General features: G+C 43.0%; 1 long non-coding RNA gene across 1 annotated transcript in view; it reads left to right on the forward strand.

The window, feature by feature from the left end:
• Window positions 1–10721: 10721 nt before the first annotated feature.
• The window catches only part of LOC139759688 (uncharacterized), a 44348-nt gene continuing 27700 nt past the window's right edge, over window positions 10722–27369 (forward strand). Inside the window, exons 1-2 of the long non-coding RNA XR_011715130.1 lie at window positions 10722–10841; window positions 13786–13913. This is a non-coding gene — a long non-coding RNA (uncharacterized lncRNA). The remainder of the gene's footprint in view (window positions 10842–13785; window positions 13914–27369) is intronic.

Consider the following 27369-nt stretch of genomic DNA (forward strand, 5'->3'; position numbering starts at 1 on the left):
AGACGTTTGTTGTCATATGGGAAGACAATAGATTACAATTTTTCCCGACACAGTAAAAGATGATCAACGTCTTGCCGTTCGTGTTAGTTCGTAAATGTGAAGCATGAGGACTGTGAGGGCCAGATGCTTTATGTATATACTTTCCTTCAGTTGGGAGTCCAGTGGAGCAGTGAGGCAAGCTCTGTGGTAAATAAAATCTGAATGCAATTCCCTCGAAGCATCAACAAGACTGTCCCCGTCTGCTCCTCCATTATCTAATGTCTGACATCGTCTGAAGACAGAACCTTTATGGTTGCATGGCGTCTCTGAGGTCCCTACTTGCTGGAACGATATGACTCTTCGCTCTCCAATACTTGAACATATCTCTAGACGCTCTTCCAGCGTCGTCTTGGAATCCTGGAAGGTGTAAGAGGATTCAGCGGGCAAGGGTTTCAAAGCTTGGTTCAAGGAGGTGACCTCCAGTCGTCAGGTCTCGGCCTATGGGACTCTCACACACTCCCCAACACTGTTGAGTCTCAGGGGCAACAGACTGAGGATGGTGTAGACCGGTTTATGTCCGCTTCCTGGGTGACTAATTCCCTTGAACCGAACAATTTTCTCATGACAATACGAAACCTAATACACTTGAATTTTGTTGATTGCTGGAGTTTTTTTTTTTGTCTTTTTTGTTTCATGGCAGCTGGGGAGATTCCAGTCAATAATGGATAACAATGGGTTTATCAATTTTTCTTCACTGCCACGACATGATTGCGTGGAATCAGGAGTCTCATTCGTTGTCTCTTTCAAGACTGATGACTTATGTCAACGTTTCTTCATTCAGTAACTTTTCTCAGACGAGCCAAGGATACCATTCACAAAATCCTTGTCTGCTTGTAAACGCAGGAGATTGGACAGAGCATGAGAATGTCTCTGAATTTCAGAGACCAATTGTCTCCTCTCCCGGCTGACGTCGACATGCACTTGCATTCCCAACAAATCTTTTTGAAGTTTGTTGAAACGTGGATTACCATCTTTATGCTTCGCATCATTGCAGCTCTTACAGGTGCATCACTACAAGTCCCATTGATTGCTATAGATTTTGACCGATGCATCATTAAGGCTGCCAGTGACTATGACCATTACGGTAGATGCCAGTGTCGAAGTCCTTTATGTAGTTTCAAATCCCACGAGAAACAAAAGAAGACGAAAGGCTAATCATAGGTTATATGATTTTGTCCAGAAAAAAACAGTAAACATCTGCTAGCAAGGTGGTAGGGTAAATCAAAATCGTGATTAAAAAAAAGAAAAAAAATGAAATGACGGTGCATATACGAGGGAACGTGAACATCAGGGAGAGAAAAAGATGCAAACTGAGCGATAGAAAAAAAGTCCCTGAACAAGACAAATAAAGAGGTTCCAATGTGCGTGTATATGTGCAACTTATTCTCTCTTACTGACGATGAATAATGTCAGCACACAGTTCATCTCACTTCCCCAGTGCATCAGAGAGGAGGATAAAAAAAAATATCTTCCTTTGTCTGGGTAGCCAGCCACCAACGCACCAGCCTCTCCCTCAACCCACTCCCTCCTCATCCTCTCCCTCCTCCTCCTCTACCCCCAACAGTTGTTGTGGCTCTACGGTGCCAAGGTCAACCAGACCCTACTTTTTTTACACTTCCTCCCACCCCAGTCTTATACTCTGGCGCCACCTCAGTCATTCAGTTCCTTCTTGACCACCTGCCACACAGACAGTCCTTCCCCAGTTGTTCTAGGACATTGCGAAGCATCCCAGGTCATCATAAGCCATCCCAAACCATCCCCAACCGTCCTAGACCGTCTTAAAACGTTCGAGGCCAACTAAAACCATCTCAGGCCGTCTTAAACCATCCTAGACCATCCTAAACCGTTCTAATTCGTTTTGAGCCATTCCAAACAGTCTCTGACTACCCCTAAAACATTCACGGTCGTTCTAAACCATTCAAAACCTTAACAATCCATCCACAACCATTTCCAGACCGTCTCAGACCTCTCTAGCCGTCCCAGGAACAACTGGGGGAGCCGACCCTACCACCACACACCTGCCTCCTCACCGTCCTGCACCCGGCATCAGACTCCACCATTTGCTTTTCTTAAACTCGTAATTGAACCCACGATGGATGATCCACTCGTAGCTTAAAGGTTTAAGACAGAAGTTTGGATGAATTCTAGACTCATTCTACATTTAGAATATGACTGTATTCCGCTAATTTCATCCATTTTCTGTACCACCCTCTCTCTCTCCCTCTTTCTGGTACCCGGGCTTTGCTTACTAGCCACCTTGATCCCCACTGACTCGTTTTACCCAACCTCTCGTCGAGGATTTATCTCCCTCAACTTGTTCCTCTCAACTCGTCCCCATCAGCCAATCCCCCATCACCTCGACGCCAGGCATTCTTCCAAGCCCACACCTCCACCTCCTCCTCCTCCTCCTCCCCTCCTCCTCCTCCTCCTCCTCCTCGCTATTTCCTGTTATTATATTTTTTTCACTCGATATTTTCACGCCTTTTTTTATTCTTCTTGATTCCTCTCTTCACACCCTTCCAGACCCTCATTCTCTACTCGTTACTAGTCCTTCTTCTCCCTTCAGCTACTCTTTCGTCCTCGTAAATGTCGTCTTTCACCCTACTTCTCTACCTTTCTCCATCACACGGTCACTCTACCCCCTCTCTGTGTCTTCAGGTCAACATACATGGTATTTCCTGGCTATCGGCATGTCCGGGGGGGTCACACCTCAGCTCTCCAGTGTGTTGGCGTCCAGTTGGAGTCGTCTTGAGTTTAGTAGCAGATTCTTGAACTAGAGAGAGAGAGAGAGAGAGAGAGAGAGAGAGAGAGAGAGAGAGAGAGAGAGAGAGAGAGAGAGAGAGAGAGAGAGATGTGTCTGTCAAGCAAATCGCTCGCATGAAAAGCCAGTCAGTATATCAGTGAGTCTACTATCTATATCTTCGTTGATTATTCAACTCTTGAGATTTCTACACACAGAACCAATAAAGGTCCAATCCTTATGGATCTAAATTCTCAATGCTGGTGTCTGGAGCATCTTAAGAAGCTAAATCAGAATCGTCATCACGTATCAACAGAGGTTTCATAAACTAGAATATAAATTATTCTAAAACTATGGACCAGTCAATTATATGTTAGAAAAACAAAAAGCGACACTCAGCTGATATTTCTTACCTTAGTATTCCATACTGTATACTTTGTACTTTAGTACTCCATCCTGTATACTTTGTACCTTAGTATTCCATCCTGTATACTTTGTACTTTAGTACTCCATCCTGTATACTTTGTGCGTTGTTAGAATGAAGATATCCTGATTTCCCTCTGGTACCAATGATGTGTCATATTATCAACCAAAAAGAAATATATATACTACAATCATGGAGCCTTCATTAAGAAAGTCTGTCAGGTAAGAATTCTACCAAATCTATACAAGATTATGTACACCTGTGAGATATGGTCTTCAAAGTAACGCAAAGTATAATCATCTATATCCTCATTTTATGAACATATGTATCATTAGACTTTGCCATTATACTTTGACATCTTTACCTACCCATCATCATATTCGTATATCTGATCTAGATCATTTACCACCAGACTCGTTGGTACAAAATCAATCTGTTCCTACATTCTAAGACTCTCCCACTGAAACCCTTATATAACCTCCACTAACAGGACAACCATCAGGAGCCAATAACACTAATTACGCCCTCTGTTGTCTCATATCATACAGGATACGATCACACTCTATCCCCCATTGTGTATGGAAGTCTCTCTCACCTCATGAAGGATTCCCTGTGGTCGTCTTTGTACAGGAGGTGTTAATGATCCGTGTCTGTCACCACAGACGGGGACATGGTATGTGGTCCGTTACTCTGTCTGTCTTTCTGTCCGTCTGTCCATCTATTAATCTCATAAGTTTCCCTGATGATTGTTGGGGATCTTGAGGCATCAAGATGTGATCCGTTTCCATAATTCAGACATCGATAGGTTAAGGTTCGATGTTTTACCTAAGGTTCGCGTCACTTCGAGATGAGTTTCACTGTTTCAGACTAAGAGGTTTCGGGTCCTGAATGGGATTTTAGATTCTGGATAATATACGAGGTTCTAGACTAGAATCAGGTCCTATATGAGGCTGAAGGATAGAGACTTAAATCAAGGTTTAGAGACGTGAATCAAGGTTTTCCAGTAGAAGCTTCTGAAGCCCCGACTCCCATAGAATGTGATCCTCGATGCTTCGCGGTGCGTGCCAGAGTGTGGCTGCAGATGGCACTGGTATGACACCAGGACGACCTTGGTGACCTTGGCAGTCAATAGGCCGAAAGCCCAAACAGCCAACTACCCTCATAACATATTCTCTGATGGTTCTCTGTCGTCTCATAGGTTACACAAATGAACTAGAATTGATTCATATTCTGATTCAAAATGTGTGTTGTGGTCAGTTTGAGATGAATCGTTCTGTGTCGACATATTCTCGACTGGTCAGTTTGACCAGATGCCACCTTGCCTGCCCAATATCCGGCTGTAGGACGTACCCTCTGGAGGCCTCCTACGCGATGAGTGGACAAGGACATGGCCAGGAGCAAGGAGAGTGAGATGCTTGAGTCGTTGCTCATCCTACATCCGCTCGGCTACACGGGGGTCCTATTTCCGTTCCTCAGGTGGAACTGGAAATGCGTTCTGGTGATCCCCGGAGGCCGAGTGACGGTAAGAGAGAGAGAGAGAGAGAGAGAGAGAGAGAGAGAGAGAGAGAGAGAGAGAGAGAGAGAGAGAGCAGTGACCCAAAACGTCAAGGTAAAGCGGACTGCTACACAACTGGGTTCTACCGGTCTTACACCTCGCCTTTCAAATAGTTTCGCTCCTGAAGCCTGCCTGGTCAAGGCTTCGTTGCGTTCGTTCGATGTTTCGCCCAAATTTCGAACTGTGTTCGGAATAAAGAGTCAAAATACGTATTTCAAGAGACCTACTACATGGAACCCCTAGCTAGGGACTCCTTCAACATATAAACGTAGCCCAAGACTATCCTTTAAGAATGATAACCTTAAGGGTTTTAATTGCTTGGCATTCCTCGTCGTCTCGCTTCCCTGAACAGCAAGCTTTAACTGACTGAGAACTCATTTTCTAATCTTAATTTCTACATTTGATAACGAGATGGACTCATATATTGTCCGTAATTCCAGTCATGAAGGAAACAGACAGAGGGTTTATCCTCTTGAAGATATATACATATGTCTTCACATTTCCTATATCTTTTACCAGAAGGGAAAATATATAAAGACATTTATACACTGTTGTAAATAAGTGAATGTGTACATGCGGTAATCTAATCTGCATAGATATATCAGTATTCATTACCAGTTATATATATATATATATATATATATATATATATTCTTTTTTTTTTTTTTTTTTTTTTTTCCAAAAGAAGGAACAGAGGGGGGCCAGGTGTGGATATTCCACTAAGGCCCAGTCCTCTGTTCTTAACGCTACCTCGCTAACGCGGGAAATGGCGAATAGTTTAAAAGAAAAAGAAAGAATATATATATATATATATATATATATATATATATATATATATATATATATATATATATATATATATGCATACTTGTACTGATGCATATGTATGTACATTAGGTACGAATGAATACGTATATCAGCAAGTTTTTCTAAGCCATGAACGGAGCTTCGACTCGACTTACACAACATCCTGTTACATAATTCCATTACGACCCCGACTCACTACCAGCACCTCCCTCCTCCGCCGCAGCCAGCACAGTTAGCCGGAGGTGAGGAGGAAGGCAAGGCCGTGAGGCGGACGACGAGCGCGATGACCTTGGAGGTGGTGAGGGAGTCAAGTCTCCTCTCTCTTTCTCCCCTGCCCCGAGGGAAGCTACGGGAGGGAAGGAGTTAGGGTATGGGGAGAGAAAGTGAAAACAGGAGAGGAAGTGATAGATCATGGGTTCAGTGTGTCCAACCTGGAGCCCGCTCTGTGGATGTAGGGGGAGGTAGGGAGCATTATGTGTATAAAGACCTCCTAGACTTCTTCCTTCATGGTCAGAATTCCTTAGTCTCATATACCTGAGAATCTATACACTGGGACCCCAGCACTTGGATCTACCCTACCAAACCAGTCAGGACTTTCACTGAGTTCACTGATGTTTCGCTAGAACGAATCATCGCCAGGGACGAGGGGACCTGATGTATGGAGAGTCCTCACATAGCTAATGATGCAAGTGGTTGCCTTTACGTGATTAAAAATATTATATACAGCAGACCTACTTGTGTGTTGGTATTCTGGACGCATCATATGTATAGACAATGATCTCTCACTCTCTTTGTTCTTCGTGTATTGTATTTGCACAAGATCATAATTTACATTAACAGCCTATCTTTCAATAATATATATATAAAAGAAAAACGTTGCTTCGACTCCCAGATTTCTGGAAGATGATGGGGTATTGGGTATATTTTCTCAGGAACCTCACGATCGTAAGCATTCACTCCTCAGTCAACGGATTCCAAGAAAAGTGAGAGATGAAAGTGCACGGGAAGGCCCTCGACATGGCTGAGGTAGAGGAGACGTCTGTGCGTCACTCCTACGGGGAGGCAGTAGCAACATCGTCCTTGCCTGACTGGACGAAAGGGTCCGCTCAGGTTACGGGGCAGGTGTCTCAGTCGCTAGTTGATGGCCTACTTGCCATTCAGGGCCATGTTCTCTCTCTCTCTCTCTCTCTCTCTCTCTCTCTCTCTCTCTCTCTCTCTCTCTCTCTCTCTCGTCGTAAGGTACTCGTGGGGAGGCAAGCATTTCCTCCTCGGTGCCCAGGTGTTAGGTGGAGCACAGGTTGGTATTCGCTATGGTGGGCGGATGTCGCAGCGGAGTAAGTGACCTGGACACCTCACTCCCCTTGCTTTCTCCTGCCTGACCCTGTCCTTGTCCTTTCTCCGTGAGGCCCACGTGAACCCGGACACCGGAAATTATCACCCGGTCGGCCTAGAATGACCTAGACGGACACTCGTCGATCAGGAAGTAATAACTCCAGATTTAGAGTAACATCATGATGATATTGACCGTCTGGCTCTCATTAGCATGTCCTTGAACCTCCTCCTCCTCCCTTTCCTCCAAAAGAGTGGACTTCCATAGTATATCCCTGTGAATATCTGTGGCGATTGAAGAATAAAAGGAACTGGCGTTGATCTTAAGGATGTCAAACACTGAAAACTTAACGAACTACCTCTCCATTGAGCGAGTCTGAACGCCGGAATCATACGTAAGGACATACAACAATCAACAACATTTTGGGAGGAAAAAAAAGATCTACACTGCTAAACTTTAAAGGCTAAAAGAACCACTGTGAATTTCAAGCCCTTGAGAGAGTCAGATGGCACCAGGCGAGGTACAGACTACAGAGGCCGCGCGTCCCCATCGCCCTTGTAGGAGGTGGCCGTGACTCCTCCTCCTCCCAAACGCTAACAGATGGTCAACACAAGTCCGAGGTTAACGCGGGTGAATTAGATTTTAACATTTCGGACATTCTTCATGGGTGGAGGAGGTGTAGAAGCCACACGCAACGTCAGGGTGAGAAGGTCAGACGTGACACTCACGCCCCTCACTCCGGCATATGCTCGAAACTTTGCTTAAAAAAAGGAGTGAAAATAGAAACTTTGTGACCAGGATTCATATACGTGAGTCCACACCACGACTCATGATTTATCTATGGAAATTATTAGACGTGGAGAAACATAAGTTTTTACATACGCAAATTCTTACTCTTCGTTATATTGTCAGATATCATTAGTAATTACATAGTCATAATGGATGACTCCAAGAGGATAGATAAAACTTTGAGATCGCAAGTGTGACCCTAGCACTGGAAATGACTAATATAACGAGGTGAAATGACCGTGACTGTGTCAAGCGTAGGGAGAAGTTAAGAGGGTTAACGACTGTAGGCATGAGAGAAGGTTCGTAGCGTTACATCAAAAGCAGTTCGAAGTGGCCACAACAGGTCACCGTAGCCGTTTAGCAGTTAAGAGTCGATGAGTGAGGATGGGTGGTATTGAAGGTCACAGTGTAATAGTGTGTGTGTCGCGTCGTCTGCCATGTATAGGCACAGGCGACGGAGGGAGACGACACGGAAGGGTGTGGGGACAAGGCGAGTGTGTGTGTGTGTGGGGCTATGATGAGTCGTAGGGACGTGGGAAGGTGGCGGTGGTGTTGTGTGAGGACAAAGCAAAGCCTTAGGGATATAATGGTGGTGTGTGGACATGATTGGGATACAGAACATAGTGGTAGGGCATTAAAGGTCGTGGATATAAGGGATATAGAGACATAGTGTGATGTAGTTGGGATATAATGTAGGTTACTTGACACATTGTTGGAGGCGAAGAGATATCCTGCTTTTAAGATTTCAAGATTCGTTCACTGCTATTCGAAGCAGTCCGAAACGCTACAGTGAATGTGTAGCAATTTTCAACATAGATATGTGGTTATAACTATAACATACACTAAAATGCGACTTGGAGAGAATAAAACAATACCATGACAAAAACGTCTCGAAAAGTGAGCGCTTATTTTTCTCTAGTAGGGTCTTGCATTCGGGTGCGTCACTTCGGTGTTGCGCGGGCCACATTCATGGTGAAAGTGTATGTGGTCTTAGAATTATCCCCAACACCTGGAGAAGGTGTTAGAAATTTATAGTTTAGTGGGCGTAGCTTGATGTTGACGCCTTCAATGACCCTTGGCAGTTGATAAGCCTAAACCCGAAACAACGACCCAAACTTCAGCGTTGATGAGTCACTACGTGAGATTCTCTTAATTCTTTTACAAGTGATTTTAGTAATCATCACCCCGACCTCCTGTCCACAAAGCGTGATGACTATACATTATATAAGGGATGTGGTCCGCTGTTTAAGGCTTGCCTGTGTCCCATCCCATGTGTACTGTACGTACGCACATAGAACACTGAGAACTGAGTGAATATATATATAGGTTTCGTCAAGATGATGCAATATAGTTATCGTTCAATGTGTGTAAAATTTAATATTTAGTTGTTAGGGTCTGAGGACGCACTTTCAGAGAGAACATCATACGCCCGGCAGCAGGTTCCTGCCAGATAAGTCATCCTACGCCTGGTAGCGGTGACCTTCGCTGCCATAGAGATCACAGTAAGACGCCTGGCAGCGGTTTCAGGTCAAGAATGGCAGGCACGTGCCGGCATGAGGTCTGTGGGTGACCTCTAACCTTTTTTTGAACCCCGAATTCTCTATGACCCGTCTGGGGCCACGGGCATTACATGTGCTACTTTATTATTATTATCATCATTATTATGATTATCATTTGTACAGAGAACGAAAATGTAGATGTACAGAGACACAGATATATAAGATCTAGGTATGTAAAGTTAAAGGGGTACGGAAACAGATGTACAAATATAAAGGCGTACAGAAACACAGATGTAAAAAGATATACGTGTTCAAAGATACAAGTGTATGGAGAGACACAGGGTTTGCAACGATACAGGTTTAGAGACATATAAAATGATGCAGGTGTAATAATATAAAGATAGGGAGACATATACACATATATATACCAAAACACGGATTACACAGGTCTACCTGCGCATATGGACAGTGTGGCAGGGGTAGACAGAAGAACCTTACAATATATACGGGGTGTATACCCAAGGTTCTCTGGCTGAACTGGGAGGCCCGTGGTTCGATCACCTCGACTGGCGAGTGACTCAATAAAGTTCGTTTGTCTGCCATCAGGTCTTGCTCCACCGCCCCCGCCCATGGGCGTGTTCCCAGGTTAGAGGGAGGTTGTCCTATTTGGCGTGTTATTCAGCATAGTCCCTCGAAGCCTCACTTATCACGCCCAGCAACACCCATCACAATAGGTACCTACGTCACTGACACGCCCCTCACCACCACGATGTCTACCACACACATCATAGTTGTCTGCGCCCATACCTCCAGCCTGGACAGTCGCTAAAAAAAGTTTTTATATCTATCAAAAACGAAAGTCAAAATCTAATCAAGTCACGTCTGTGTATTTCAAAGATGATGGCTCCCAGTGCGAGAAAAAAAAGAAAGCTTTTTGTCACATGAATATATAATTAGATGTATAAACGTTTCATGCGATGTTTGTTCTTACACTAATTGAACTGCAATCATCATATACCTGATACAGTGACCGACATGGTATGGGCAAAACATATCCTAGTCATTCTAATATAAACACTGACACTTTCATCTCAAATGTTTTGCTTTGTTATGTCATGTTGGAATGTATTATGTATACAAATTATCATGTCTCCGTGGAAACAAATATTTCTGTTGTTTTCAGCTAGATACTTCCGTCATCCACTCACATAGACTTTCATAAGCGTCCCTGAATTATTGATGATCTAGTGGTTTCTGTTGTTTGATTTGAGAAAGACATCTCCAGACCTAATGACAAACTGGTTCTTATTGAAAGAACTACATTCTCTCTAAAGTGATGGCAATATTCATTTCTTTCTAAATATTCTTTTATAGCAAGGCTGTAAAGAATTGATTCATATAATCCTCATCACGAAACAACTCGTTCGCTAACCACTGTAAAAAGAATATTTCGAACCGCAAATTTCGAATCCGGTTCGAAACAAAAATTGCTTCGTACGGAGCAGTTCGAGCACCTACACCATGCACTCACTCCGAGACCAAAACAAAGACGAGAAGGAAGCAGTATTGTTAGAACTTAGTGTATTAACCTTTAAAGCAGTGATTAGAACGTCTTGGTACAGTCGTCCATAGGTGCAAACTGCAGAGAATACGATAATGTAAGTTTAAAAGAGTAGTGTAGTCCCTGTTGGGAAATATTATTAAGGGAAAAACAAGTCGAACTCATCCGTCAGACATTGGTGAGGATGCGCTTGCCAAATGGACAAATTCTCACCACATAAGCCAATACAGAGTAATCACGTATAGTTGTTCAGCCATTTTAGTTTTTATGAGCATATGTACGAGTAATAGGTATTTACATATGGTGATTAGTAAGTTTTCTTTTAGTTTTCAAGCAAATATGATCGAGTAATTGGTATTTACATATGGTGATTTCAAGTTAAACTCCGCATCGATATTAACTCCGGTTATAGAGGGATTTTCTTCTACAGTGCTATTACAGTGTTTATATAGATCAATATTAGGTGCATATATATGATTTTGAGCATTATATTTTATTAAACGATGTTTGGTAAGGTGATTTTAGTACAGAAATGAAAATAGGGGTTAATTAAATCAGGGTATACACCTGTAAATATTGATAGAACGGACTTTAAACCTCATCCATCCTCCCTAGCGTCAAGTTTTATCTTGTAGTTCCATTAGGTCCGTATTATTGTAGAAATACAACAGTCGCATAGATGATTAAGCACCCAGCAATTAGCGCTGGATTTAATTTTGTTGACTAATTACATGTTTTTACATCATTCAACCATACATTTTCCCCGATGCACATAGCCCTTCTTTCTATTGCTTCTTTATTACCGTTCAATGAAATATGTTGTGTCAAGTAATTCTCCGCAGCTGCTTTTTTATGGAATTAGATAATTCAGTATCGCTCAAAGAAAAATTATTAAGCACCGTTCAACAGCGCTGCGGGTTTAAACTAGACTTCTATTGTTGATATGTGATCGTGTACATTTAACCATAAACTTGTGTGATAAGAATGAACTTTATCTTGGACCTTCTTCAGTAAAGTAATTAAATATGCGTCCTAAACCCGAGAATCGTACGTATAAGAAATCCAACCATTGGGAATATCTATATAATTTTCGCTCTTTGTTCGTTTGTTAAAGTGCTTTGCTGCTCTTGATTAGGGTAAGATAAGAAGCTGAAATTATATTTAACATGTTCCCTTTGTTTTAAGTCTGGAGGAAGTACCACCCCGTACGCAGAGAGCAAAGTTTACACTTACTTTTGGCTCATAGATATTGCCTGTATGACATCATCCATGATATTGCTTGGAGATTTGATTTAATTCATGGTGTTGATACCTGATGTAACGTTGTGTAACGTCATCCATGGCACTGCCTAAGTATGTGTGGTGTCATTCGTGATGCTGTCTGGTGTATGATGTCGTACATGGTTGCTAGCAGCCTGGTATATGACGTCATCCATTTAGCTGCCGTAGTGAAAGACATACATAGTTTTTTAGCGGGTACAAATCATGTGACTGAAATCTAATGCTGAGCTCATGAAAGCGGAAACAAAACAAAAGATATGGAGCTCCACTTTGTGTTAGGAGTTTTCGACCCGTTTCGAACTGGGGTACAATGTTAACATTATTTTTAATCTTCATAAACCCCTTGCCAATTAATTAAGCTTGTAAAGTAGGGTTGAACGCTGCACAGTTAGGTTCCAGTCTCTTACAAGAGCCTAACAGTTGAAGCCATTATGCCAGAGGGGGAATAAGATTGCAAGCATTGTTCATGCACTTGTTTATGAATTTTCCCAAGGTTTCATTATATGATCAGCACATTACTCAAGGCTTCACGTTTGTTTCCTACCGTCCATCATCATCTATTGATTAAAGAAAATCGTGGTTGAATAGCGGGATTATTATTTATTATTTCACCAGTAAAACGATCGTTCATTCGTACGGGATTAGTGATTTGAGATTCAAATTGTTTCGGCCTTTCCTTTGCTACCAAGCAAGACTCTTCCTTAATTATTAAACGGTCATAACTGGTAGATTAGATATTATAATTGGAATCGTAGCCTAATCGATGTGGAAGACAGTAATGTCCTGTATCCCATAACAAAACTTCATAATTTTCCTTTAAGAAACAAGGTTACTTTTTTCTCTATTTCGCATTACCATTGTCGTATAGACTTAATTATATGTGTCATCGTTAAAATTTTTGTCTTAAATAGATGTAACCCATGCAGCTATTATTATTTCACGATGGTTTTCAAAAGATTTAAGTCCTTGATCATAAATATAATCGTTTTCTTTCGAGCTTTAATCGTAGAAAATTGGTGTTGGCTGAGGATAAACTATTATAATAGTATATTCTAGGAAAAGATGATCTCAAACCGGGATGGAAATTTGATTTTTATTGCTCATATGCATAACAACCATTACTCAGAAATCAACTGAAGGGTTGATTTAGGTTACCAGGACAGCCGGTTTCAGCATTAACCGTCAAGCCCCACATGAACTGTATTTTTTGTGATAACATTATATTTTCTGACAACACACACAACTTCCTAAAAGAGCCCACTTTATTCATAATCACACACGGACCGATTTGTGTCAGTAAAATACCACTGAGAACCTACACTCATCCTGTACCAGTAGTGGTACACCACAGATAGGGTCGTGACTGACAACAGGTTGTGCCAGACTTGGTGGAGAAAGATGAAAATAAAACTTTGTCAAAATATCACATATGGCTCAATCAGTACCGACTGATACGAGACCAGAGCATGTGATACAGTAAAAAGAAAAGAAAAATAAATGTTTAAAAGACCTGCTGAAAATACCATTTAACCTCCTCACATATAGGTCATACATACGTTGATAAGTGAATGGTTAATGAAATATCTTGATCACCTGAAATTATTCAATATTAGGAGATTGAAGTCTTTTAACGACGTATGACAGTCTTTGTAACTCTGGAAGGTTATTAGTAAGCCCTAAAGAATAGATAACCAACCCATCACGAAACAAAACGTAAAAAGAGTGATTTATGAATACTAATTTTGGTTTCTTCTTTCCAGCGGAGGAACACAGGATTTACGATGTCCTACACTGGCTTCACCCACACCCACCACCTGTCTCTCTGTGGAGCCTCCTCGTACACAGTCAGGGTGGCTGGTCTCCTGTTGCTCTACCTCACCTGGGTCAGGTATGTCCTTTCCATTGTTGTGTATGTGATCCACCTTACATACCGTAGGCACAAATTTCCTAGGATATCATCGTTTTACTTTAGCATCTTCTAACTGTAATTTGGCCAGAACTTACACATTACACAGAACATTACAATCATTCATTCCTTTTTTTTTGAGATTTTTTTTTTTTTTATCTTTATCTAGTCATTCGTGAAGATGATCTTGGTGCTAACTCTTCTGCTTCCTGCAACAGGTAATGTGATCAGTAATGAGGACTTTTGATGATCTCTGTCGATCATGTCTTTTCGTCTTCTCATATTTCCAGTTCCCTGGTCTACTGCAACACACAGTTTTGCTACTTCCTATCCAGTCGCAGCGGTGTGTGTGTGTGTGTGTGTGTGTGTGTGTGTGTGTGTGTGTCTTCATTTCTCCGGTACCTGGAGGGAGTTCTTCACTCGTGGGCGGCCCCATCCCTTTGAATTTCCTCTTCTTTCCTACATCTTTTTAAACTCCCGCACGTTGTCCACAGTGGCAATTTCATAACTCGGTTCCCTCTATTCGTCCACCACCCTCATACTATAGAAGGACTTGACATCTCTCTCACGTTTCTCGCTTGGTCTGTCGAAGAACTGTTCACTATTGAACGTCATCCAACTGCTAAATTCATACACATATTCTTGTGGCTACGTGTTCTCGTTTGGGGTGTCCCTATGTCTGCGTGTAATGTCTGTCAGCGAGCTACGTCACACCCATGTCAGTGCGAGGCAACAGGAATTTCCTGTATCCGCCATAGCTTCCCCTAGTAAATCTATGGGGCGGGCTGGATGTGGTGACGTCACGAGATCCTAGTCAGTGACGTCATTGAAGTGTTCCGGCAGTACTTTGGGGAGCATGAGGTACTTCTCGGGGGATACTCCCGTGACGCAATGTTCCCCGTCGTCCAATCATACAGAGGGACTCCCATGACGCAATACTCTCTTTTTTGACCAATCGTCGAGAGGGACGAGTTGACGTCAGAGTTTCGTTCGTAGTGTTCCCCTCTCTCCCGCTGTATTTAACATTCGGTCAATTTTCTGCTTTTAGATTACTCTAAATCTAATGTATGATGGACTTTTTTGAACGTTCACTTTAGTGAGACTTACATAAACCTCACTTGTCAGTGTGCATGATTAGATAATGTGGTACTTAAGCTAAGAAAATGAGTATTGGTTTACTTAGAGAGAGTGGGGGACTCGACTACACAATTGACCTCTGTAATTTCGGGTCAGGTAGAGTGAGGCATTAGGCTGAGGTCGACTGGAATGAGTTGTGAGATAATGTGTGCAAAAGTGTAATAGTTATGCTTGGCAAATACTATTGATATAGAAAACTATGAAGTTGAAGTGATAACAGAAAACATTTTTAAGGGGATACTAAATGAAATCTTCAATTGGTTGGTTCTCTGACCTATCATATGCTGGGGTTGTTAAGGCCGTTTTGTGGAAAGCTCCTTAACACTTCTGAGGTATACTTAGGTCTTGGGCAACATTATGCACACCCTCACTGTATATATGGTCCGTGAAGTGAAATGTGTATGCGTTTGTTTTTAAGGCTTCGCCAGGATTAAGTTTCGCACGAGCTCTTACCCATGACAGTCCATTCTTGGGGTGCCATTAATGGCACAGGTCGGGAGGAATGTGTTTCAGGTCCCATCACTGGTAATGGACGACCCTTGTAGGATTTTAACGTAGTGAGCGTATGTTTGTGCTGCGTGAATTGTGATGAATTGCGTCATCCACCCTCCACCACACCCTCCCAAATATAGAAATGATCAGTCCAGAAATGAAATAAAAACTCTCATTTACCATTAACTTTACGTAGTACTGACTACCTAATCAAATAATGAATACACACACACAAACACACACACACACACACACACACACACACACACACAAAGGAATGGGAACTCAAAGGCAGCCTGTACCTTGCCCAGGACCCTTATACTGCAAAGGTAGAAAAAAGTTCACATACTCGCAGTCCAGTACCTTAATGAAGATGCAGCGGGCGCTGCCTGAGCTAGGGAGAAGCACTTGCCCTCCCGCCCATCCATCCATCGTCTATGGCGATATCGCCTTTGTATTCTACAGAAGCAGTTTTTTTTTTAGTTTTTTTTCCCCAAAGGCAACTTTTTACCCTGTGCTGATACCGGCTGGTTGTGATCCGTCGGGCAGAAATTGTGCTCCGGGTATTTTGACGGCAAGCTGGATACTCATAGGTAGAAATGTGTTGCAGGACAAATGAATATTGGTATTTGTTACCAGTATCACTTGTTTTTACGTAGTATGCCGTATTGTCCAGCGATTAATTCAAAATGTTTGAGTCAGTTATACGCCAAGGTGCGTATTCTTCCTTGCTGTTGGTTGAGTGACAATGTTCGCTGGCGTATGGCGGTAGAGTCGGTGGCGTATCGCCTCACCCAGACTGGTCGCTGGGGCTGGTTGTTGTCGAGCGATGGCGGGACTTTTCCCCAACGGTGGTAAAGGTCTGGAGGCCGAGGAGGCGGGGGGGGAGGAGGAGACGAACACGCCCCGCGACGGACCTGGCTCGCCAGGCAACACGTGTTGGCTAGCGAGATACACGTGTGCGCGAAGGACCCGGAGCCCTCTCGCGTTCTGGTAGCGATGCGTCTTCTCAGCGACCGCACCCAGATCGACGATGCGTTTTAGGGGGCGAAATGTTGATCCTCGTCTTCTCTCCGGTTGTATGTCGTAGTAGGGCGATGTGTGTTTCGGCATTTTTATTGAAAATGGTCGCGAGGGATCTCACGTCCGTGGGTAAGACTTCATCGCTGACATTTCGGAGCCTGTGAAAAACATGATAGCCTTGCTGGGCGATATCGCGTGTTGTGCTGGGAGTTTAGAGAGGCATAGGATAGAAAAAAAAAAAAGATATAGGCATTTCCTATTTCTAGGGGGACACTATGCTATAATTGAGGGGGTTATTGAAGCCTCAGGGGGTTATTTAAACCTCATTGATACGAAAACAGCTCATTGTCACCTCATGGGTTATTTGACTCGTTTCTGTAAACGAGGGTGATCGAAATTAATGGGTGTCTCATAACGGAAGACTTCCGACAATGGATATCATGAATAGATCATGTTAGTAACTGGTCGTTGCGACGTTTAGTGTTTATATCTGAAGGTTTGGTGGGGCTGGCGATTCCCGCAGGCGATAGAGTGTTTTGCCGTTGATGGCATTCTCTGTTGCAACGGTGGTCGCCTTGCAGGTGGGTGGTGGCGTTGACGGCGAACGCCTTTGTTTCTGTGGGTGGAGGGGAGGGGGGAAAGGTGTGTGGGGAGAGGTAGGCGTGAACACACCCCCGCGGGTGATGGTACCAGTGGTGTTATTATCTATCCTTTTTTAAAGCCTTCGTAGCTGATGTGATCATGAAAGCCCAGTAGATTCTAATGTCTGGCAGTGTCAGTTGACGTCGATCTGATCAAAAATGGGTTCATAAGCGAGACGACGACGGGAGGTCCACAAGCCCATGTTTAAGTTAGGGAATCGGCATGATACAGAGTGTAATCTGTTGGGTATAAGCAATCGAAGCGCGAGAGAAGCCACTTTTCATTACGGCCTCTACGAATGAAACGATAGAAGAAATATTATCTGGGTACATTTGCTAGATACAGAGGTGATGAATCGAGTTATGTGCTTTCAACTGTTTGAGAAAATGTAACAACATAATCATGATGTCATATATATATATATATATATATATACATATATATATATATATATATATATATATATATATATATGAACAAAGTGCATATACACGCGCACCTTCATAGAACATGCAAACCTCCAACAGCCGGGATCGAACCCGGGACCCTTGTGTAACAGGCGGGAGCGCAACCGCTAGGCTATGATCGCCCTAGGGAGGTTTTTATGTTATATATATATATATATATATATATATATATATATATATATATATGGAGTCAAACACGATTCGCATTTGTGCTTATGAAATACGTTTCTAGTGGTCTCTGTCGTCCGTGCAGTGTTGATCCACGGCAGTCGTGCATACGTAGCATTTGCAGGAATTTGCAAATATGACTCAACGTGGAGGAATGTCAACATCCCACACGCCCAGGAGGAGGCGTCAGCCACCGATCACGCCCGCTGAATCATACCTCAGTGACTGAGACTTGAGTCGAACTGGATAAGTTCAGTGATTATTTAACAGGTGGTGGATGGGTCGCATCTTGGGTTGTATTATTTAACAGATGGTGGATGGATCTCAACATGGGTTGTAATATTTAACAGGTGGTGGATGGATCGCATCATGGGTTGTAATATCTAACAGGTGGTGGATGGATCGCATCATGGGTTGTAATATCTAACAGGTGGTGGATGGATCTCATCATGGGTTGTATTATTTAACAGGTGGTGGATGGATCGCATCATGGGTTGTAATATCTAACAGGTGGTGGATGGATCTCATCATGGGTTGTATTATTTAACAGGTGGTGGATGGATCGCATCATGGGCCACATGCATAGTTAGACTGTATCATATATCAGGTGGTGGATGCGTCTCTTGATGGCCCACATGCATAGCAAGAGTGTATGCGGTCTTAGCATTATCTTCAACACCTGAAGAAGGTGTTAAAGATTATCGGATGTAAGTTAGGTTGACGGGTCTATCGACCTCCCTGGCAGTTGGTAGGCCTACCAAACCAACTCGCGCCTCAAACACCGTCATCTCTTTGAATTATCGGTTTAGAAAATATTCTCGCTTGACCGATTTATTCGAGCTTAGACTTGTCCAGACTTCCTCAGGCAAGGGTGAACAAGTACGTGAGGTTGCTGATTTGCTCCCAAGTCAACGTCCAAGATTGGGGATGCACTTCTGTTCTCTCACGCATCTTGGAATACGTACGGATATCAGTTTTGTTTTGTTTTTAGGGAGGGATTCATTCCATTTACATAGATGTACATCACTGTTTGGTGGTCCACCGCACTTTTAAGGTTTTTTTAGATGATATTGATAAAGATTATTGGAACAATGAAGTCCACACACGCGCAAAAAATAGGACTTATTCGAAGACATAAGATTAACAGAGATGTTCATATCATCTGTGCGACAGCCAGGGAATAAAGAATTTACCAAACACATCAACGCAGAGCTGGTAATTCCCACGCAGCCTAGTATCACACAGTATTATCATATCATTCATCATCCCAGAACCACTCTCGTAGAGGGTCGTATTGTTAATCCAAGACTCCTGTCTCTCTCTCTCTCTCTCTCTCTCTCTCTCTCTCTCTCTCTCTCTCTCTCTCTCTCTCTCTCTCTCTCTCCACAGGCCGATGTACGAACTCGGAATGAGCAGAAACCTCATCCAGGCAGAGATCTGACGGCTCTTAACGACAGACAACAAAAGGGCTAAAGTTTTTTGTACCTTTGAGTTTTTGACGCATGATGCGGGGTTATGGCTGTTGTCAGCCATTAAATCCAACGATGTACACAAAGGAAGTCCCATGCGTGGTGTATGTTTGAGGACTCGAGGCGAAGGACAATTGTAATAGTCCATAGAATCCAGTGCAACACAAACTGATGCGTGTTTTGATAATGTATTTCACATACATATGACTATATCTGGTCCAGTAAACACACACGCAGCCGTCGATGCTCATCAAAAGTGAACTAATTATATGTCATATAAAAGGAACGCTTTTAATTGCATTTCATGTGTATTCAGGTTATAATAAATAATGTCAGTTATATGAATGTTCGATCGGTTTTTTTTTTTTGGTGGGGGGGGGGAGGATGTGTGTAAGTAACGTGTTCAGTGGGTTAGCTTGGAATCCAATCACGTGCTGGCGTCTGGGATCCCACCAAGTGTAGACTGGCCAATCACGTGGACACGCTGTGTTCAAGCCTTGCCTCTGTCGCTGGCCAGTGCATCCCACGCTGTGTGAGCCCGGAGGAGCAGGTTCTCGGGCAGAGGAATAGGGCGTACGGTGAATCGTCCTCCGTTAAGTCAATCGTTTTTCTTTCCAGTGGTAAAAGATCTCAAATGTGTTCATAAAGAGTCGTATACTTCTCTCGATTCTAAAATATAAGGTTTCTATTGTCGTATATATTTTCGAAGCATTTTTAATCGAATGTTTTCTCTTAGAAATTTATTAGAGTTAGGAGAGAAAGATATGGATGTAGTTTTGAAGTAGTTGTAACGCTTGGGTGCCTTATAGCCTCTGTGACGAAGTTCAAATGATATCGATTTCTTACATTCAGATGAGGTAATTGAGACTTGCATAGTATTGAAGTTTATTGGCGTGTGTGTGTATTATCATAAAGCAAAATTGATTGCAATAATGGCTTATGTCTTACCCAGATGGACATTAGTGAATAGAATGTATGGGGTAAGACAACAGCTCAGAGTGACAATAAGAGATGATTGTGAATTGGAAGAAGGAATTGGTGTGTGTGTGTGTGTGTGTGTGTGTGTGTGTGTGTCTGTAAAGATTTGGCAGGTCAAGTATGGCACGAGCCCTTGTCGGTGACAACCTCTTCTCGGCACCAATCTTGTGTGTGTCTCGTTGAGTTGCCATTGCTGGGCACGGGTGGGATGTATGTTCTCGGCTGTACCATTTACTGGCACAGGTCAGGTCTGGGTTCTAGGAGTGCCGGAAATAAGGCAGTGATGTATGGGCATATGAGTGTATGAGCTGTCTTAGGTGTTGGTATACGCCAGACATATGCACTGTTCTCTTGTTGAGGAGGACTTGGTATGAAACTTGAAGAATAAATAAGAGCGTCTCATTACGAAAGAAAAGAAGTAGGGGGAAAAAACGATAATTATATCATACATCATTGCGATTTTGCTCAAGGTTACAACTTGGTGAGCTAAGCGGCGGTCGCCATGCCCAGGGTACGATGATTTCTGCCTTTTGCAGTAAAGACGCTTGCTGCTGCTGCTGCTGCTGCCGGGAGGTTAACCATTTCCCCATACAAAAAGTGGTTCTCCATCAGCTACCTGGCCCGGTGTTGCGCAGTCTTTAACTCCTCTGGCAGTGCCCCGAAGAAGAGATACCATTCCGAAATCTATGGGTACCAGTTGTTTAAGCTTTCCCATCTATCTATCTATCTATATATATATATATATATATATATATATATATATATATATATATATATATATATATATATATATGAATGTATTTTATGTTCTTTGTTTATTTCCACATCTCGTCCATCTTGAGTGCTGTCAGTGTGGCAGTCTCAATCATTGCATTCCTCACAGTCTCTTAGTAACGCCGGCATCGTCCTTGAGCTTCACATTCAAAATTTCTGGGAAGTTCGGTAGTGCGTTTCAGTCCTCGTGTCTGCCATTCTCTCGGGGTTACCTGACTTTATCCCCTGCTGAGAGGGAGACGAAGTCTGACAGCTCTTCATCCGTTCCTCGGGGGAAGGGTCGATGCACCTGCTTCGCGAGACGGTTTCGTCCGTTATGGATCCAGTTCATAAGGTCCGATACAATCGGCTACTGGTTCATATTTCAGTTCTTGTTACTACTGCTGTGTCTGCTGGTTCACTAGTTTTCGATCCAGTTTTCTTGAGCACTGGTTCGCGTTGCTGCTTTGGGTACCGGTTGGCTAGCTTTTGATCTAGTTGTCTCGAGCATTGGTTCGCGTTAATGCTTTGGATGCCGGTTTGCCGGCTCTTGGTCCAATAGTCTCGAATCCTGGTTCTCTGAATCTTGATCCATATATCGAAAGAGCTGATTCGCAGGCTTTAATACCATACCTAGGCGTATGAATGTTTGTACGCATGCCACAAGGCTCTGTTTCTGCATGGTTACCATTTCATTTGGAGCGAAAATAATGTCACGGCTGCACAGAATGATTATAACGATTCTGCACAAAGCAATATTCACTGCTGTGTTCTAAAGATACTACGTTATCACTCGTTATTGTATGAATTTATTGAGCCAAGAAGCATTCATTGTTACCTGATCATTTTTTGTGGATGTTGGCAGATCACTACCACTCGGAGATCATACACAACATGTCTGTTAAATGTCGAGTATTTTTTAGCTGTTTGGTTGGTTATTTGAGCATTAGGCCAGAGGCTGTAAGCTGCTTTAGTCATTAAAGCCGTCGACTTCGTCATAATCGCCGGTCGAAAGAGCTTTAGCACCTTCCTCAGGTGTTCAAGATAATTCTCAGTCGTGCATGACGGACCCATTGCATATGTTTCCATGGGTATAAGTGGGACCCAGGTTGTCACGAATGTGCCAATTGGCAATAAACTTGGAAAAACTCGAGCGTATGAGAATGGAATTCCCACAGTGGAGAAATCGGTAACAGAAAAAAAAAATACTGAAGATTAGTCTAATTTTTTTTTGTCTGTAAAAGGGGTCGTCTTGGTTTATGAAATCGCTACGCCACATGCCTCCAGGGGCCTCTCATCTCAAAGCCCTCGCCAAGGTCGTTGGTGTTTACGCAGTGGATGATGCCATTTGGGGTTTCGTCCTAGCCCTTGGTATCAAACGGGGAACTCCCGGCGATGGGTGTGTTAAAACCGTCCTTGAGACCTAGGAGGGAAGATCGCCTCTGATGCTGCTCTGAAACGGGAGTCTAGGCTGACGAAGCTGCCTGCACCTCTTCGATTCTTCAGTAATTCTGAGTCTTACTTCAGTACTTCTGGAGGGATTATGGGAATGGAAACGCTCGTAATGAAGGTCTCTGGGAAGCGTTTATTCCATCGTACTTTTGATCAGATTTGCGGATATCAAGATTACGTGATGAAGGGAAAAAGAAAAAATGTTGGAGGATACAAGCCTCCCAGTTTTAGAACTGAAGGAGTGCAGATGAAACGGCGTTGGGCAAGGAGGGGCCTGGGCGTGGCAAGGGCGTGGTGGCGGGCGATCCCTCGCGCAGCATCCGCGCCCATTGCCTCCACAGCCGCCTCCTTTGTTGCCGCTTCACTCCACTGCCAAGGTTGTTGTTTCTTGGGCTGGTTTTAGTCCCTTGGGCTTCATTAAGTGTCTTAAGCCTCGGCTCTAGAGTGGCTGAAGCCTTGGCTCAGTCCTCTAGACTTCATGACCTCAGGTATTGAAAAAAAAGCTGCCTCACGCAACTGATGCTCCCTGAGCCAAGGCTACAGGGAAGCAGGACTTGCGTCTCCAGTGAAGATTCCAAGTTGATACAGATGACGTAACTCGCATCCCTGGTGGACAAGGTGTTCCATCTTGGGAGTCCTCTTCCTCGGTCCGGGGTTGTATGTATGGAGAGTTGATTTCAATTCGACTGTTAGCAACAGTCTCTTATGTGTTCGCACCTTCACTGTTCGTATGAGAATATTACGTATACTAAAACAACTGAAAATAAAATAGTGGGAGTACCAAGATTATATATATATGAAATCTGGTTTTCTTATCAGAAAAGGTACAAGAACTGATGATAAGAAACTCCAAAATAAGTTTTAATGGTTACATGTTTATTCGAAGTAATTGAAAAGGGGGAACGGATGTGATATCCATGAATAGAATTTATCCAGGGCGTGGTATTTCATCACAGTTTGCGCCCCGCGAAGTTATCTGGGATGAAGCAGTTCGTTATAGATTACGCATCGCTCACACACACCCAAGAGTCTTATTACATAACAGTTGCACACGGAACCGGCCTTTGCTAGTAATAGCACCCCGAGCGCATACACCCAACCTCCAGAAATGACATACACAAAAACGGGCTGTCATTAGTAAGAGTCCGTATTCGGCGCACACACACACACACACACACACACACACACACAAGCTGGGTGGTATGGCCACGTACAGAGAACGTGTGAAGCAAGATATACCCAGATGCATCTGAACTGGGCTCCTGAAGAAGGACGTTTTAGAATGAGGTGGATCTTGAAGGCACGAAGAGTTCGCCCGAAAGAAGAGGGAAGACATCGAAGTACAAGTTGAAGAAAGCAGATGGTATGAGGACAGAAGCAAGTGTAGATTGATTGATTTGGCGCACTGACACAGTGAAAGTCTTCTAAAGTATTCACCATCATCATCCCCCGTGTAGGAGAACCGTGGCAACTCCTACTTGGCCACAGTCCGCCAAGAGGACACAGGAACCGACGACCAATGTTTTTATCCTGGTAAACTTGATGCAGGAAAGTCAAGGTTCTGTGCTCAAGGTATTTTATTCCATGAAGGAGCGTTTGCACGATTATGGCCTCCTAGTCCTCAGTTAACACCAGCGTGTGATCATCTGTGGCTTTGCAAAGACCGACATAAATATATACCAAATGGCGTCCTAGCTTCGTCTCTTCGATGGATATCAACTGACTTTTATTTTTCTCTTGTGTCTCCCCTGATGATGTGATTATTACACGAGAGTGCACATGGGAACTTATCGTGTTTCATTTTCCCCGTGGACTCAGGAATATATATATATATATATATATATATATATATATATATATATATATATATATGGATAGAGTTGTGCGCAGGAGGATGGATGTGCTGGAAATGAGATGTTTGAGGACAATGTGTGGTGTGAGGTGGTTTGATCGAGTAAGTAACGTAAGGGTAAGAGAGATGTGTGGAAATAAAAAGAGCGTGGTTGAGAGAGCAGAAGAGGGTGTTTTGAAATGGTTTGGGCACATGGAGAGAATGAGTGAGGAAAGATTGACCAAGAGGATATATGTGTCGGAGGTGGAGGGAACGAGGAGAAGAGGGAGACCAAATTGGAGGTGGAAAGATGGAGTGAAAAAGATTTTGTGTGATCGGGGCCTGAACATGCAGGAGGGTGAAAGGAGGGCAAGGAATAGAGTGAATTGGAGCGATGTGGTATACAGGGGTTGACGTGCTGTCAGTGGATTGAATCAAGGCATGTGAAGCGTCTGGGGTAAACCATGGAAAGCTGTGTAGGTATGTATATTTGCGTGTGTGGACGTGTGTATGTACGTGTGTATGGGGGTTGGGCCATTTCTTTCGTCTGTTTCCTCGCGCTACCTCGCAAACGCGGGAGACAGCGACAAAGTATAAAAAAAAAAAAAAAAAAAAAAAAAAAATATATATATATGTATATATATATATATGCTGGAGGTTACGCCGCAAGGGAAAATTCATCTGTGGCGAGGCTGTGTGTCACTGAGTGTACTCTGTCCTCGAAGAACCCACTCACCCCAAAAGGTGGTCCTTCATTTCCCTGCTGCTGGAAGCTGTGGTGTCGGTGCACTCCGCGTGAAAGCTAGAGAATGAATGTGAGCCACCGAGGCCTTTCTTCGTTTGTTACCGCGCTATCCGCATCACGCGGGAAACGGCGAGCAAGTATGGGTTTGCAGGGAAAATATTAGTTAACGCTTCTGCCAGTTACACTGATCAGCCATTGATGTGCAACGCTGCATGTAACGGAGTAGTAAGGTTAAAAAAAGAAAAAAACTTTTATTGGATGGGTAAACCCGTCCAGCTTTGATTCTTCGATTGTCTGATTTGATCGAGCCATTGTGTAAACTAACTGAAATCATGAGTATAGACGGAGTTGGCCATCGCCAATTAGTAACATGTATGCATTTGAGTGCTCGTATGTGTGTATGTATGTATATGTCCGTGTATATGCACGTATATGTTTATTGGTCGACGTCACATATGATTATTCATAAAAGTTTATTTACGGCAAATGTTTCTCGTAGGGCAATCTTAAAAACATTTTTGTCATATCCTCTTTTTCTTATAGTTGGAAATCCTCTCATTTTGTAACGGGCTGTTTGGGTTTTCTTCTCTGTACTACAGGTTATGTAAGACGGGATAACTTGAAGTATTTTCGAGAAAAAAAAGGGGGAAAAGAAATTTACCTGCGTGGTCCCTTCAGTGTCATCTGACCAGATTTTTAAGATAGGGTGATGCGATGGGCGCTCCCAGGAGAGGCATTCGCTCATTTTGTGAGTTTTTGTCACGCGCAAGGTTAGCGAGCGCTCAAAACTGCCAGCGACGCGTCCTCTGTGACCACACCACAATGCCATGCAACGGAGAATATTCAAATTAAATTGGAATGCTTGTTTTTCTTTTTTTGCAACGGTCTAATGAGGTGAAGCTTTAACCTTCAGCTTTATCCGGTTTTAAGCGTTGAGCGCCGATAAAGAAAATCAACTTTGTAAAGTTGTATGGCTTGTCACCGTGGGGTGTAGTTTAGAAGATATACCATTACTTCTAGGCGGTGTGTGTGTGTGTGTGTGTGTGTGTGTGTGTCTGAATATCCTCCCGAGACGAAGCCTGGCACAGCCTTTTGTCAGCCTGTTCTTGGGCGTTCCATTACAGGCACTGCTCGGAATGTGTGCTCCCCAGATGGCATTGCTGGCGCAGGTCGTGTGTGTGTGTGTGTGTGTGCTTGGTGGCCCAGCACTCGCACAGGGTACCCCTGTGTGTGTAGTGGATAGTTTTAGATGGTAGTTTGTGAGAGATGTTGTAAGATGTACCCAGCTGGTCTCTGTTTTATGATGGTGGTGGTTCAGTGTGTATTAAAAGCTACACACACACACACACACACACACACACACACACACACACACACGTGTGTGTACTGTGTATACCAAAAATAATTTCTTGTTCTCCTCAGTAGGAAACTATGTAAATTAATTTGTTTGTTCCTGGAAGACCTTCATTTGTTTTCTTTTTTTCGAAGACATTTCCAGTGTGTCATAGATATTGTCTAAGACTTAGCTAAATCATCCCTCCCCCACCCCCTACCCACATACACACACACACACACACACACATACACAGACATAGTAACCTTTGTTATAAGGTATGAGTGATGGGAGACTTGAAATTTGAAGCTTATCATTCTAAAAATTTCCGTAAGCTGTCACTGACCAGTTAACCTGTTGTGGCTATTGACAATTAGTTCATTGACTATCATGTCAACTATGCTTCTGGTTGAGATAGGTGGGTTTTTTGAGTGTCGGAAGATTTTATTTTCTCGGATATCTGATCTATTCTGAGTAGTTACAGTGTATTATTCTAACGGAAGAAAATGCAAACAGTGGAAAGATTAGGTTAGGTTCGTATTTTATCCGGCACCATTTTCAAAACTGTGATCAACCTGTCTTGGACTAAGGCTTGGAATGTTGTAATGGTCACAATGATATTGGCTTGTAGAATATTCACGACCGTCAGCCATTCAGTACAATCTGGTTTATATGATAGTCGTAATCCACTGTAGGAAACGTTCTCAGTACAATTTTTTTTTTTAGTTGGGTTTTTTAATGCTCTTCATTGAGCATGAATTTCCTAAAGTGATTCTCTGTAAGTAGCTTTACGTGCTAGATATCTTTTTTTTTTTTATCTTTGTCTTTCATGCTGATAAACGCCGGATTACCAATAGGTCGTAAGGCCTTTTTTTTTTTATGTTACAGATTCTACAAAATCGAGTCGAGTCTACGACATTGGAACGTTTGATGAAGGCGATTGAAAAA

Source organism: Panulirus ornatus, chromosome 33 (genome assembly GCF_036320965.1).
Source record: "Panulirus ornatus isolate Po-2019 chromosome 33, ASM3632096v1, whole genome shotgun sequence".
Taxonomy (NCBI): domain Eukaryota; kingdom Metazoa; phylum Arthropoda; class Malacostraca; order Decapoda; family Palinuridae; genus Panulirus; species Panulirus ornatus.